The sequence below is a fragment of the Ostrea edulis genome, chromosome 6, assembly GCF_947568905.1.
Source record: "Ostrea edulis chromosome 6, xbOstEdul1.1, whole genome shotgun sequence".
NCBI lineage: Eukaryota > Metazoa > Mollusca > Bivalvia > Ostreida > Ostreidae > Ostrea > Ostrea edulis.
In genome coordinates, this window is record NC_079169.1 from 58,261,483 (window position 1) to 58,274,350 (window position 12,868).

Sequence of the window (12,868 nt, forward strand, 5' to 3'; positions counted from 1 at the left end):
AAAGAGTTTTTTGGCCAAGAGTTTTGAAGGACAAGTGCTGTACCAACATGAAAATGACTTAAATTGTGATTCCAGAACCAACAAAAATTAAAGGGTTATATATTTATTATTAAGTAGAGCTATTCCTTTTGGAAATTGAACAATGTCAAATACAGAACTTCAAGGTCACTTGCTGACTTTTCTAAAAAGAATTGGTTTTATGTTCAAATTCCCTGTCTAAAATAGAGTACATTTGTACATGCAAAAATCCCATAAAACACAATTTAACATAAGCAGGATTTTTCATATTTTCCACATTGTAAACGTGTGAATTAGAATTGCAGTCAGTATGTTTTCAGAAACTTTGTGTAAAAGTAGAATAATTTTTCTCACAAGATTAAGAAGAATTGGCTTTTTTTTTTTTTTTTACCTTTCCTTTTTTCATATTATGAGAATACTACAGAATTTTCCTTAAAGAGGTTCGCATCAGTTTTTTGGAAAGCACAATTTTGATTTCTACATTTAAGGAGAATTAGGAAATTGAAAAGAAAAACTAGGATAATGATGCTTGTTATTGAGCTACAGTATTCTAAACAAAATTTATTCAATTAAACTTGATTTGTCTGTTGATGTCAACACAACATAAGTAACACAAATCAATCATTACATAAAATAAATACATCATATGCTCTAACAATACAGATATTAAAAAAAGTTTAATACTATAGTAATGGAAATAAATAATGACATTTTTGCACTTGATATACAAACAAAATTCATGGTATCAATTTTGAGAGTTTAAAAGGACATACTAGGAGTAATGTCAATTTCTGAAATTTCACATAATTTTCAAGGTCTTGCTCTAAAAGTTAAAATGGAACAAAGTGGGGGGTTAGAGGTCAATTTTTTAAAATCATTGGCGAAAATACTGAATTTTTTTTTTTTTTTGAACAAAATTTCGAGTAAATTAATTCAAACGTTTCTAAGAATCTATGTACTGTTTGGAAAAATCAAATTACAACATTTGAACTAGTTCCAAGTGTCAACTACTTGTATGATAAAACTGAAATACACATATAGGAGCATGAAAATAGAAGATAGATTGGATGAAACAGAAACTGTAAAATAATGCAGATTTTGAACCTTTTGATTAATCAATCCTTCCGCCACAAAATATAGTCCCTGCCAAACCCTTTCAAAATTTGAATTTGAACTGATTTTTGCGGTCTCATCCGAAGGACCGCCCCATTTAGTCGCCTCTCACAACAAACAAGGGCTACTGAGGACCTATTCTAACCCGGGTCCCCACGGGATTCAATTCTTGACTTCATTTTCATAATGAAGAAAAATCGATGTATGATTTTGGTAACAGTATAGACATTTATTTCACAATGATTGGTAATTACTGAGTAATTGTAGTTATTAATTAACATGACCACGATTAAGACTGCATATTTTCGAGAAAGATTCATGAAAGTTTTCACCAGAAAATTTAATTTTTAGAGACATTAAAATGTTTCTTTTTCTTCACTTCAAATATCTACATTTTTTTAATTGGGCCATATATGAAACCGTCTGCTTCTTTGTATGTGTAATGCGGAGAGAGAACTAGTGACGAACCAGGCTGAGATTCGAGCCCGTGTCCCCTAATTCTCTAGTGAGATACTCTACCTCTTCCAAAGGTTTAATCGTCACACTTGTTTCTGATGAAAATATCGTAATTGTCTTCCAGTATGTTGTCCATCATCTTGGAATTTAATGATATACTGGAATTGATAAATTTACATGATGATAAACGGAATTCGCCTTTAGTTTCAAATCAATTTGGGTATTATAGTCTTGTTTAACTTGCGTGATTCATAATATCAAAGTAAAAACATATCGTATTTACGGTCACGTTTCTCTTAAAACATTTCTCTTAAAGCAACGTTAGAGCCATTCTATACAAAACACGATTTCCCCCGGATAATCTCCTCTTACCAATGAAAATTTAATATTTTTCATGTTGTAGATTTTCTATCAGTAATATTTTATAAACTCTTTCCCCAATATCTCGTTGTATATTTTTTGTACACGAAAATGAGGGTTCGGACCCCTTGGACCCCGACCCCTCTGAGCAAATCCTATTACATCATCGCATTGCAAAGGCCTTGTTACGCAGATTATTTCCTAAATACCTTATAAGAAATTACATTCGAAGCTTTTTTGGTCATTGTTTCATTTTTACGCCCAGTGCGTTTATAATTACATATTGTATGTTCGCCATTTTGTTAAAAAAAAAAAAGATCAGTGCTTTCATAATTCATTGTGGCGTTCAGTTCTTTCATATGTTCACGGTTTCATTATTACGTTCTGTGTTTTCATATCTTCATTTAAGAAAAGGTGAAGATAACGAACAGTGATCAATCTCATATCTCAGAAGGACAAACACGAACCCCTGGACATACCAGAGGTGATATAAGGTGCCTAGGAGAAATTCAGTCGATGGTAACACCCGCCGTGGACCCTATATCTTAATCAGGCAAACGGGAAAATTCGTAGTCAAAATCAGCGTGTGACGAACGGTCTAACAATTGGTATGAAACATGTCAGACAACATTTTACCCAAACAACACGTAAATTAGATAGTAAAATTTGCGAAACTATTCAAACCCTTGTAACATCAACTTATATGTCATAGCCTCCCTCGATAACAAAAAAGTGATCACACGCAGAACAAGCTCTTGTGTATCGAATCAGTTGAGAGACATAGACACCATATGCAGGTGATAATGGAATATTGCTTCCTAAACATGGGAAGTTGACGATGGAGAAGCTTTCATCCCGTTTGTCATAAAGTTGAGTAGTTAGCTTACCGTTAACATCTATGTTCAATAGAAAATCTAAGTATGAAGCAGAAGTGGACGAATCTGTGTTGTCTTTTATTTCAAGTTCACAGGAATATATCGAATCGACATATGCGTGAAAATGAGTATTATTAATAGATAAAACGTCGTCAATGTATAGAAATATCGAAGAGACAGCAAGAGATTTTTTCTTCTCACGTAGAAGTTTTCTTCATAAGAAGATAAAAACAGGCCAGCTAATAAAGGAACACAGTTCGTGCCCATGGGAATACCGACCTGATAATCAAAGACTACTATTGTCAGTGAGGAACTCCAGCATCTTCCTAATATTCAGTGTAGAATCAGAGTGGTGTTTAACAAAGACTAATCACAAGATATGAATATTTCCGTGTTCCATTTTTATTGAAGAAGCAGCTATCAATGATGTCAAAAAGTCTACTCTTTAATTTATCGTGAGGAATGGTCATGTAAAGTGTAGAAAAGTTGTACGTTTTGATGTTGTCGATTTTGGAAAAGTTTTGTGATTTAAAGTTTACTCAATGTTCTCTGAACAATTTTTAGAATCCACATTTGATGTACACAACTTCTCGCATATGTTTTTGCCCAATATGTTCGAAGCTTCTCCTTCACCCCAGTTAATATTTTGATGAGGAGTAAAGATGGGGGCTTGGTAGAACATTTATTCGATCCAGCAATGTATCTCTATTTGTAAGGGTTTTGAGAAGTTTTGAAAACCAGTATAGGTACGGTAACTCATATTCACTCGACCCATTGACTGGGATATTGAATGTGTCTAAAACTGAAGCATAGTTTTGATGAATTTCATCTTTTGAAAGAAAGCTAGGGTAGAAGTTGGATTACCAAATGTGGGATTAAAGCCAAGTTCGTGTAAAATAAAGTTGTAATAATGAACCTTACAAAGATATGTTGTTACAGGTTTTTTCAGCTGAAGCCAATACATATTCCTCATGTAACCTATCTAATTCTTTTTACTAAACACAGAAGGATAGATGCTACGCGCTTTTGTTTTGATGTGAATACGGGAGTTTGATATCCTTCTTATACCTTTAATCCATTCTGACAAGGTGTCAAGTTCGTTGTTTTCATATTCAGCCCATCGTCTGGCATAATGTTCGACTTAATTTATAATAGAGATGAAGTTTTGTTGCGAAGTTGAATATCATGGCTCTCCGAATTTAAAGAATGAAAAAAAAAATTATGTGTATTAGTCGGAGGTTCACAATGAAGTGACCATAACTGGAAATCATTGTTTAAATTAGGCTATTAAGCATTTTATCTTTCCACTTTGACACAATCGAGACTTTTAAAAAAGAAATTGAGTGAAGTTCAAAATTTGTATGAGATGCTAACTTCAAAAAGAACCAATGCGTTTAAATCCACCCAAAAATTCTCTCTAATGGCCTTGACCTTTTACCTCATCACTGGAAAATCAATGAACGCACATATAAGAAACTGCATCCCCACCACCCATCTAATTTCTCGAGAGGGTTGATAAATATGTCCATTCTTTTCTTTTAAAAAAGATTTAGGTCAGAAATGACTTCTGTGTAGCATATAGAAAGCGAATTGTCTAGACATTAATGGAAATGGAAAATAAATGAGCATAACCTGTTTATTCTAGACGAAAATCAAAAGAGACTTTGATGATAATTGGTCAAATCACCGATATGATCATACAATAATTTTGACTTTACTGTAAATGATGCGCAAATAAAACGTTTTATAAACGTACTACATGTATATCCACATTAAAACGAATATACACGAATTTACTACATGTATATCCACACTACAACGAATATACACGGACTTTACCAGGCCTTAGGCGTCTCCCTCAATAAAACGTTTTATAAACTTACTACATGTATATTCACACTAAAACGAATATACACGAACTTACTACATGTATATCCACACTAAAACGAATATACACGAACTTACTACATGTATATCAACACTAAAACGAATATACACGAACTTACTACATGTATATCCACAGTAAAACGAATATACACGAACTTACTACATGTATATCCACACTAAAACGAATATACACGAACTTACTACATGTATATCCACACTACAACGAATATACACGGACATTACCTGTCTCCCTCAATAAAACGTTTTATAAACTTACTACATGTATATTCACACTAAAACGAATATACACGAACTCACTAAATGTATATTCACACTAAAACGAATATACACGGACATTGCCTGGCCTTAGTCGCCCTCAGTTTACTCAATACACGTGGTTAGTTAAGTAAAATTACTTTGCTATTTATTTGTACTTATCCGAAACTACCGGTACATGATTTACAGATGTGACCCATCAGCGTGGAACCAGTAACTTACTAGAGTTAGGTAATAATAGATGATGAGATGGAAAACTGGGCACGATTAAAGAACTTTGGCATGACTCTCTTTTCCTGCGTTGTGTACTTTTGGCCGTTCTAATTTCACACACTCGCCAAAACCCATCGTTCTACCATGGATGTAAAGGATGGAGAATTTGTAGCTATTATGAGTAACAAATAACCAATTCTAAAAATTTAAGTGTCGGCCTGTGATTGACAATCCATTGATATTGCCTATCCAGTCAGAACAGAGTCACTTCTGTAGCAGGGATGTGATTTTATCAGACTCCCATCTCATGCTCTGTGTATTGTGCAAGTTATGAAAACAATATACAAATGTAGATATATACTGCTCTAATCAACTGAATATTTCGATATTCGTCATCTTATAGCAATCACATTCATTCTTGTCAGTATTTTCCTCAGATCTCCATCTTATGTATTCAAAATTGTATCTGGAAAACTTGACTGCGAGATATTCGTACGGCACAGTAACTCAAAATATTTTCACAGCTGGAATAATCTTCTAAAGAGGACCATTCTTTTGGGTGAAAAAAAAATCCATGTAGATCTATCTGTCGGGCAGTGGCTTGAATCTCTCGATTACACGTGCCCATATTCATATGTATATATGACAGTTAGAATCACATTTCTGTTTACGTTCGCACTATAAGTTGGTCAAAATTAGCATAAAGTTAATGTTTTTTAATTAGTAAGTAGAAAGACTATCCAGCCGCTGGATAAAATGTCTACATTGTTCCCAAAAAAAAAAAATAAAAATAAAAATACACGAATTTTCTGGCATTTATACAAAACTTGATTTATCATCCAATTGAATAAAAACAAACTCGATCCTTGATTCTCGCAACGAGGTATACACACACAAAATATAAGACTAGCAATATTTTGCGGTATGTATTAACGTTTTACTTTGCCGTGTTTGGTGGCGGAAGGTGTTTAATGTCCCAATATGTATACCTTTAACAGATGCTGCAGATATCATGCACCATTTATGAAGGATGATAAGAGCAGGACACGCAGCTACTAAAGTAAGTACAGTACTTGTATACACTGTATTGCCTTTGATATTTTTATGAATGACAATGTAGGATTCAGACTTTTTCGGTAAGTTTAAAGAATGATAGATAATTGTTCGGCTCGGCAGGAGATAATGACTGACCAATCAGACGGCACGAAACGGTCAGATGTGACATCAATTAAATTTTGCTTGACCAATCTGACGGTACGAAACGGTCAAATGTGACATCTCATTTAAATTCTGCTACAGTATTAGTACAGTGAAATTCGTTCATCATGACATCTGTGCATTGTATTCATTAACGCAAGAAACACGGAGTCACAACAGACGAGGCATTTTGAATAATATACGGGATGCACATGCATGTCGACATTCAATTGTACTCTGTGACAGTCATCACACCACATTGTTGTGTCATACAAACACCATGCAGTTTAAGTTTCCGCTGCAGTAAGTCTGCATAAGCTGATAAGCAGTTGGTTAGAATGTCCTCAATGCATATTTAATGTTTTGTACGTTTTTTAGCTCACCTGGCCAAATATTGTATGTTAATCATCTCCAAAATAGCTGTTTATGTTCATCTTGTGGTCCTGAACGAATGTTCTTACCAGCAATTCCTTTCCATTATGTTTGCAATGACTGTTGACTGGCCGAGTGCCGCTAAATAAAATCGACTTCTTCTCCAGGACAACTGTATTCCAAACCACGGTACGTGTACCCGGTACAAGTGTTACTGTTTGAAGCGCTCCGAATGACCGCCACAATATTTGATTGGCTGAGACAAATCGATTTCTTCTGCAAAACAGCATGACCAGTTCAATATTCAGCAATAATCAGGAGAAGCGTTGTCATTTCTTGGAGCGATGCAAAGTCCAATATGGCCGTCAGAACGTTGGATTGGTTTACACATGTGTTGCCACTTTTCAAAGTGATTCGGTTTGCAATAGCGACCATGTGTTGTGATTTGCCGACATCCAGTCAATATAATTTTTCTGAAGAACTACTGCAAAAATCGCCTTCTTTACTTGTCAATGTGAAGTTACTCAGCCCAGATGCCCTTGAAAGTCTCTGGTTTCATGTAGGGGCTATACAATGACTTAAAAATGACATGTTACATACTCCGTATTGAAGGTCCCAACTGACATCCATCTTATGTATTTTTCATTTGATCTCTACGACTTCTCTCGCATAGCTGACACAAAAGCGTATGTTAGTTCGAAAAGATAGCTAAAAGAGTTTCCAACAATGTTCAGCTGCTTGTGACAGCTGTAGAAAAATGCGAAATGCCAGCATTGTTAACAGAGAACCACTTAGTTCCCCTGTTCATTTAATTGAATATTTTGCGTGAACTAAATGAATTTTAAAAACTCAAGAGTATTTGCTATCATTATGAAGTACTATATTTAGCAAAAACATATAGAAAGTATCATTGTTTGTATAGATTTTATGACCTTCTCCTCTTCTGATTACACTAAACGTTCGTCCATGTAATTACCACGTCAGGCAATGTCGAAACAGACTCAGCTGGAAATAAAGTGTGAACTAAATTTACTCGAGATTTTATTCCTAATCACGGTTTCTTCAATGTAATGTCAAGCAATGCTGAAACAGACTCTGGACATAAAATATTTATTTATGATTGTATTTATCAAATATTTCATTCATAATCTAGATTTTATTCCAGATCACGGTAGGCATCTAAATATAGGTACTAAACGAAAATACTAAAGAAAATAATTAGTGGGGTTTGCTAGTTGTCTTTAATAGGCACATAGCATCGTTTCCAAAGTGGATGGCAGCCGTAGAAAATATTACTTCACATTTGTCTGAAAATTCTTGACAAGCAGAAACAAAAATCTCGAAATCTTAAAATTCAGAGGGAGGGTGTCATCCTTCCATACAGAGGTTCAATTCTTCGGTTCGAGCTAATATTTCCACTGCCATTCATTATTGCTACACGAAAAAAAAATGTTGGAGAAGCAAACAAATCGAACTTTGCATGAAAAAATAACAAATGATACCAGTAAAAGTACATAGTGCAAAAAAGTCAGGAGGAGATGCCATGCCTACCCTCCGCCCTGGTACTACGTGGCCGGTGTATGACCAGACGACACGTTATGTAGATGGACGGTGTATGACCAGATGACAATGTCTAGATGGACGATGTATGACCAGACGACAATGTTTAGATGGACGGTGTATGACCAGACGACAATATCTACATGGATGGTGCTCATCGTAGATCATTTTGTATTACACCAGTCAGATTTTCAAACCGACTCCTATCGAGTGAACAGTTCATGCAAGGGCTTCTCAAAGATTTAAACTTCTAACATAACCAACCCACCGTGCTTTATAACTGGCACTGCCTAATTTGTACGACTTCATTGTTCGTGTGTTCGTTGGTTCAATCTTCGTACATTTAACAACTTGCATGAATAATGTCATAGGATACCCAATATTTTGGAAGCATCATATAAGCAGGATTTTGCCTAGCACTTGTCTAGCAACATATATGTTTAAAGATATACATAAGATGGACACAAATTGTGTTCCATCATTTGCTGACCTGGTTTTGTATTCTTACAAAAGCTTTTACATAAGGAAACATCTTTGCGGTAGCCTTTAACTCGACATGTAAGATACATCGCCGATATTTTATATATCAATAATTAACACCAATTGATAAAATACACCATCAAGTCTTCCACATCTGTTTCATATTTGGATATTTTACTGAACATAATCGTTAACAATTCAACTTTAAAACATGCAGATTGACTTCAGTTTCTCAATTGCCGGTATGTATGTAGCAATATATCCATTAAGTATCACCTGCATAATTATAGTGTTTATATCTCTCAAGTGATTCGATATGCGAGAGCATGTTCTATGAATGATCAATATTTAAACCGACGCAGGCTACTGACAAATACATTGATATTACAGGGGTTAAAGTCGTTTAAAGTCAGTATTTTGCACATTTGTATTATGATGATCTAACTTGCAAATACAACCTCTCGTTAGGTTGAATGCTGTATATATCTGACACATTTCATACTGTATCTAATTGTTAAGCCGTTTTTTACAACTGATTTAGACTACGGATTGCTCCGTATACCTGATCCAGATATAGGGCTCACAGCGTGTGTGACCGGCCCACAGGGAATGCTTACTGCTTATAGATACCTGATCCCACCTCTGGTGTTTCCAGGAGACCATATTTGCCCTACTCTCAATTTTGAATTTTTATAGCATTTTACACTTTTTCATGTAAATATTGCATCACTATATTAATAGCAGGGGGTAACGAGTTTTTATACATTTTGCGGACCACGGTTTATAGAACTATCATTTGTGTAGAGTTATCTTGACATTACAAGGACACACTTCAGAAGCTTTATCTATTACTGCTGCCTCCATGATCACAACTGGAAATAAAGTTGTTATTGTCGAGGTGTTATAGCAAGATTCTATATGTTTACCAAATAAGCATGACTACTACAGATATCGCGGCGAGTTCATGTGTAACAGAATTATTGAATATCGGTGTCTTTTAACTTTTGTAGACCTGTGATCTGCATTTAGATTAGACAGCATTAGGATACATCAGGTTCTATGGTTGTTTTATTTGTAATGAGAATTATTGAATAATTGTGATTTCAATCCTTATCATGTTTATAATCTGCATGCAGATTAAATGACTTCAAATCTTCCAGTTTTTTCTCCAGAGGAGTCATCCGAGCATGATATTTTTATTAATAGTCTTTGGATTGGTATTGTTTACCGCACTGCAGTTTTTGACATGATAGATTTACAAAATAAGATAAAACAAAGTATGTTTGAAATCATAATGATGATCTCTTCCCCAAATTCGAAATCCGTGTTTAAAAAACGTGTTGACCTTTGGTCCTGAAGACCAGTAGATATAATCTAGTTATGAAGGATTTGCTTCTGAAATTCGATGACTATTTTAAAATAAGCAAGGTACGTTCAGTATTCTGTTGAACGCTTGGGTGGGTACAAGATGTATACATATATTATAAACTACATATATGTAGCCATGTAAATAAGAATAGAAGTTCTGTAAGCGTAAATTTTGTTTATATCGCCGTTGGTATACATTAAACTGGCCATATTTAAATTAAATATTCATTCATTTTTTTTTTTATTTCCTCTTCTGTACGAGTGATACTTTAATAAAGATGGTGATTATCGATTTTTGTTTGAGCTATTTTATTATCAAATAATCATAAACTTACTAAAATAATGTGTCCCAGCAGTTTGGGTGGTTGCATGATGTCTGATAAGCATCCTTTAGGCAATATATGAAGTCAGCGATAAACATTTGTACCCACCGCGTGTGGACGAAAGTATGTTTTGCGTCTCACTATGCGTAAGAGTTCCACAAAGGGAAAGAACTATTGGGCAACTCGGAAATTGCGTATTGTATGGTCGGAATTTCGACAATTTCCCATCATCTTTTAAAAACGCTGTTAAATTATCGCACATGCATACGTATTTATGCATCGTCGCTAGCCATGGTTTTTGAGTCCTGTAGTACCTACCCTACCTCAAACCGTGGCTGCATGATCAACTAAACCCTCGATTTTCATGAATATTTATGAAATGACACAATATTTTTTGACCACTCACAATAACATATTTCCGATATTTAAATGGCTGCGCCCACAACTAAAACGTGCAGTATTGTTTACTTGTAAGTAATAACGGACAAAAAAGATCCCTGTTTACAGAAGCAAGTGAAGTTTATAAGTATTTATTAAATGAAATTCGCATTAACAGAATGGGTATTCTGGTAAATTCTGCGTCAATAAACTCAATCGTATTCTCATGATGAGGAAATTCGGAGTTAAGTGGCCGAGTTGAAATCTGAAAGACTAGAGTTGATCGGACAATTATCTAAAGAGAGCGGCGTAGTTACACATATTATATGGTAAATTTATCTCACTTGTAACTCCACAACTGACATTCAAATTTTTGCTGATCATTAGAAATACTTTAGTTGAGCATTGTAAACATTAAAGATGGGAAATAAATTAGAAAATTTTCAGTTCAAATCGTGTCAATGTCCTCGTTCCTCTCCATACATAAGAGTACCGCAAACGGTACAATATACGCCCGTTAGACCTACAATGCAATATCTGTATCCATGATTTTAGTCATAAAGTAGGTCATGGTACACCAATCAAATTGAAATGTTAAATGATTATGGATTTCTCTGAGAGGGAGGTTCTAACGAAATTTCAAGGCAATACCTATATTCAGCACGAGAAAAATCTGGAAAACGAAAACAAGGTTTATCTACTAAGTGATACTACGACTTTGACCCTGAAGAACAAAAGGCGTCCCCCACTTGGCATGAGGAGTAGGTGTACAAAGTTCGACGGTCTTAACCCCAATAGTTCGGTTTATATTCTGCCTACAAAGTTTTCCTTTTAACTGGTACTACGACTTTGACCTTGATCCTTGACCATGAAAAACAATAGGCATCTTCCTCTCATCAAGGTGATCAAATGCACCCAGTTGTAAGATCCTACAGCTTACAGTTCCGTTTGCATACAAGGTCCGGTCAGACGGACGTATAAAACGCAACGGACCTCGGCTCAATTACTTTTAAGGAATGGAGAGGTACTATCGCTCGGACATCAACCTATACTTAATTACTCCCTAAATACCAATCACTTACTTAGTTTGTGTATCAGTCGGTCATCAGGGAAGTTTATCTACCACAGCCAGAAAATTTTCTAAGTTGCGACCACCAGATGATTTAAACAGGCGGACACCAGGTACATGTAGTTACTTTTCCAACATGATAACAAAGGGCTTCCGTAGGTTTCCAAGCTCTTTGATGTTTATTCAGTTTCCTCTACAAATAATAAACCAGTCGCGGTAGCTCAGTGGTAGAGCATTCGCTACGTAACCGGGAGGTCGTGAGTTCGAGTCCCGCTCGTGTCAAACCTAAGACGTATACGTAGGTAGTGATTTCTCCTTTATCCAACGCTCGGCATTTATAATTAAGGATCGTAGGTCCTTGGAAACGGAAGTCCTGTGTCGTTGTCAGACGTTTGCACGATGAAGAAACCTCACTTCTACGGTCCTGAATGCTAAGCATAGATCTAAATCTTTGGAACTTCACCAACAGCTGATGACATCTCAATATGGGTGAAAACTTCTCGACGGGACGTAAAAAAACAAAACAAATAATAAAACAAAACGAATGATAACAGGAGAATAAAATGCTATGCTACTTTGTCCTGAGGAAGGGACGGGTTGTCCTTAGGATTTATCGAATTGTTCGTTATATGTATTAACAGTAAAAACTCACAATGTCCAGTCTTTACGAATCGAAATTAAAAATAAAAGGCAACACGAAGGTAAAACGTTAGCGCTTTCATCAATATCTTCAAACGTCTGAAGATATTAATGAAAGTGCTAACGTTTTACTTTTTATTAATTCATTTTTAAAATATTTTTTAAAATTTAATGATGTTTAATGTACCTTTCGGGAATCTTTCACTCATGAATATGGAGACGTTGCCGGTGAAGGGCTGCAAAATTTAGGCCTATGCTATATATATCTATATATATGTCTCTTT

The 12,868-nt window shown here is 35.2% G+C and overlaps 1 protein-coding gene across 14 annotated transcripts in view; it reads left to right on the top strand.

The window, feature by feature from the left end:
• The first annotated feature begins 5,631 nt into the window (after positions 1–5,631).
• The window catches only part of LOC125646664 (soluble guanylate cyclase 88E-like), a 62,857-nt gene continuing 55,620 nt past the window's right edge, over positions 5,632–12,868 (top strand). For 6 of the 14 annotated variants that reach the window (XM_056140244.1, XM_056140245.1, XM_056140247.1 and 3 more), the window contains exon 1: positions 5,633–6,258. The gene's annotated coding sequence lies outside the window, so the exon portion shown is untranslated. Of the gene's footprint in view, positions 6,259–12,868 lie in introns of all 14 variants that reach the window. The other 8 variants (XM_056140255.1, XM_056140257.1, XM_056140254.1 and 5 more) reach the window with 2 other exon arrangements.